Source organism: Schistocerca cancellata, chromosome 1, assembly GCF_023864275.1.
Source record: "Schistocerca cancellata isolate TAMUIC-IGC-003103 chromosome 1, iqSchCanc2.1, whole genome shotgun sequence".
Lineage (NCBI taxonomy): Eukaryota > Metazoa > Arthropoda > Insecta > Orthoptera > Acrididae > Schistocerca > Schistocerca cancellata.
In genome coordinates this window covers 867,809,684-867,813,915 of record NC_064626.1, presented here as the reverse complement: position 1 = coordinate 867,813,915, position 4,232 = coordinate 867,809,684, and positions in this window count along the sequence as shown.

Genomic DNA, 4,232 nt, shown 5'->3' with positions numbered 1-4,232 from the left:
TTTTTCTTCATTTCGTTGGAGGATGAGGATGAGGATAAAATCAGAGAGATTAGAGCCCACACAGAGGCATACCGACAATCCTTCTTTCCACGAACAATACGAGACTGGAATAGAAGGGAGAACCGATAGAGGTACTGAAGGTACCCTCCGCCACACACCGTCAGGTGGCTTGCGGAGTATGGATGTAGATGTAGATGTCACAAAATAACGAGAGGTGGGGGGGAGAGATTCAAATGGCTCTGAGCACTATGGGACTTAACAGCTGAGGTCATCAGTCCCCTAGAACTTAGAACCACTTAAACCTAACTAACCTAAGGACATCACACACATCCATGTCCGAGGCAGGATTCGAACCTGCGACCGTAGCGGTCGCGGGGTTGCAGACTGATGCGCCTAGAACCCCTCGGCCACTTCAAGCGGCCCTGGGGGAGAGAGAGATGCCAACTGTATCCTGCAGTCATATGTAAAAGCTATACCGAAATTGCTCATAAAACAAAAGAAAAATGGACTGTGCCCATTTTGTGGAAATAGGACAATTATTATCGCCACGATTGTGTTCTTTTTTTTTCTTTTCAAATAGATGCTCACTTATAGGAGGTGCACTGACAAGTGCTCTCCATTGCAGAACAGTGGCCGCTTGTGGGGACAGTGTGGGTGGCAGTCCTTTATGTGTGTGTGTTGGGGGGGGGGGGTTCCAACCAGGGTGTGGCTACACTTTATAGTTATTTACCTCGCTATGTGCTGCAGGCAGTCGGTGTTACGGGCCTTTTGTATTAGCAAAGAGCCACCATATCGACCACCCACATTCCCCACGCTGGAGGCTGTCCCGGCCACAGCTGGCCAAAGACTCTGCTCCCAGATACGGCAGGATCTGTAGCTGGCACAGGCAGTGGCAGCTGGCTGTTTGAAAAAGCCTGTATCCTCACCAAAGGTGGAGGAACGGTGAGAAGGTTAGAAAGAGTGTCTCTAATTTCACTAGTTCCTGACCGCACATTGATGAGAATGCACGTTCAACTGCCACCCCTCTCTCCTGTTGCAAACGTTTGAGATGACAATTTTCCTCAGTACATGTGTTGCATGATGACTCATTGATTACATGTGCTGGCTTTTTCCGACAATTTTGATGTGTGATTAGAACAATGGAGCATTTTCCATGAGTTGTGGTAGCATGTATTTTCTTCGATTACCTGGGCTGCAGGGGGACGCATCAAACAGCGATAGATATGGTTCTCAGCTATATGCTTACAGGTAATACACTTATTAAACTTCTCCCTGTCCAACATCAGTATCTCATCAGTAGAACACAATTCCCACCAAAAAAATAAAGCTAGTTCCTTCCACTCCAACGCTTCTCCTACCAGCTTGTAGGTGTGGGGTACAGTTTGAGTACGTCTCCCACTAGTTTCGAGTGGTACTGTGAAATTCTTTCCCAGCAGGGTAGCACCAGTTGCATGGTATCGTCAATTTTTGAGATGTATTGTGAATTTAGGCACTCCTTGTGTAGAGCTATGCATATGGTTGTGTAATCAGAACTGAACTTTTTGATTAATTACGTAGTTGGGACCGATCTTTACTTCAGTTTTCCGACAAAAATAAATGTAGTACACTAACCTAATCTCTGGTAGTTTCCCTGTGTTGCGGGGCGCACTTGGCTTCCTGTCCAGAAGGAATGTGCTTCGAGTCCCAGAAAAGGCAGCGGCATTTGTAATTTCCCCCCGATTCAAGGGAGGGGCGGTGGAGTGGGAGTTCAGCACAGCCCTGGGGCGAAGAAATTCTCATCAAAATTTGAAATTTCCGCCAAAATTCAGAATTCCCGCCAAAATTCTAAATTCCCACCAATAGTGTAGGTGGGGGAGGGGGAGGGGGTGGAGACTCATGTGTCGGCTGAGGAAAACAAATGACGTCATTTGGGGGGTGGGAGAAAGGGTTGGGGGATTGATGGTGGGGGTTGGGGCTAAGGGTAATTAATTGATCAGTTTCATTAGTTTGCATATCAGTTTGATATCAAAATGGGTTTCAGAGCCCCAGTACTATACTACTTTCAGACAGATGGTTGCTTGTTGAACGGCGCTTACCACACGTTTCATTAGAATACGCCACAGACCTCCACTCTGCCCTCGAATGTGTTCTCCCTTGACTCCACTGAGGTCGCAAACGGAGGTGATTTGGGGTCAGCAGAATGCACGCTACAAGGCTTCTGGCTCGGAGTTGTCCTTGAAGCAACTTATTTGTAACAATTCGTTAGATCATCGTGGTGCCAACTGTTGCTCAAATTTCCGCTGTAGATGCTGTACCATGCGCCAGAGTCATACGTCGAATATGATGGCCTTCCCTGTCGGTAGTGCCACGTGGCCATCCAGAGTCTGGTTTCCTTTCGACCGTACATTTTCAAGACCACCGCTGCCAGGAATGATGTGCAATGACTACATTCCTGCCAAGTCTTTCTGCAGTATCGCAGACGGAACATCCAGCTTCTTCTAGCCCTGTCACACGACCTCATTCAAACTCAATGAGGTGTTGATAATAGCGTCTGTGTCGCCTTCAAGGCATTTTTTACAGTGTGTATTTAAAGCAAACCTGATTTGCATGATCATAGTGGTGTTACTAGTGCCCTACTTCAGCGACTGGCGAGAAATTTGAACAGAGATCGTCTTTCAGATGTAGAAACACGCCTACCAGCTTTCGTTTATGTCGCTGAATACGTTCTTCGTGTTGCGACTTTTTTTCGTCAGTTATTATCGGTTCAACATCTGTTGCGGTTTTCTTCATTTTGTAAACATAACAGGTACAGTCGCTATTCCCCTACGATACGAACTCTTAATAGATGCTAATTGTTACATGTCTAGCGTGTCTGAGACAAACAGCAATGAATGTGAAACCGTCGAATACTTTTGTAAGAAGGCAACAGACTTTTTCAGGTAAATCCGTCAATGTCATTTACAATCTAAAGACATCCAGTACCACAATATCTCCAGACGTTAGGACTTGATGAAACATAAGCAACACAAGTTCGCTACTATCTGCAGAGCACTTCCTTTACTGTATTGCCGAGGCAGAGAAAGAAACTAAGGAGCTAAAGATAATGGACAATAGGGATTCAAATGCTGTTCTGGCGTTAACGTCGATATGCTCTCACGCTAGATTAGAGGCATTTTATCCACATAACACATGCTACGGGCCACATTGCCGATTTTCCCGCGAGAATATTAACCATTAGCCGTTTTCATACTATTTACTTATAGATGAGGGATTAAGGGTTATTGTGCTGCCAACATGGAAGGCCTGCATCACTAACGTAGGGAAATACTGCAACAGTTTAAATTCGTGGGTGGAGCATACGAAACCCAAACTAAGGACGTTGGTTACAAAAAGTGTGAGTGGGACAAAACTACCGAGGAATTTTATTCCACATGTTTCCGAGAACTGTTCCAAAATACACGAGATATAACCATTAATACTTCACAGATAAAACTGAATAAAGCGCAGATATTGCGAAGTCAGAGAAGAAAAATAGTAGGTCTAAAAATGAGATCCAAGAGCTGACACTATTATTCAAGAAGAGATTACTTCACTCTACCATCCAAAACCTATATTGAATGAGATAAAACACAAAATAGAAAAATTCAAATAGGGAACGAGAGAATGCAACTGCAGGCTGATATCAAAAGCGGAGTGCCACAATGTTTCTGTGAGTTCTATGTCGTTGCAAGAAGCAGATGAAAATCTCGAATCAGTTTTTCTGAATGATACCGATGATGTGCTGACAGAAGCAGACAACAGTTCACTCAGATAATAATTTACAGAAGGGAAGATATACTAGGCATTAAGCCCGTAAAGAAAGCTGTCAGGAATAGAATACCAGCTGAATTTTACCTCTGTTATCTGCAGCAAATCATCCCAACTTATCAGAGTAATTCTGCAAGGATTCCGGTCCAAAATCATGATCAGTGAGCCACCAACTACACCATTCGATGTAAAGAAGTCAGTCTTCGAGGTTTGTTTCCTATCAGTAGCCCTACTGTGTATGGAACTGCAGTCGGACATCTACTCAGGAAACTTAATAGCTTGCTTTCAGGCTCCATTTTATTACAAAAGAAAATCATTATAAAGAGGTCTTCCAATGAAGCCCGTATAATACGCGTTAAAAATTTACTCATCACTCACTGTGAAGCAAAAAGAACCTTAATTAATAGTAACAAATCCAAGATAATGATGTTGTAAAAGAGTTACAA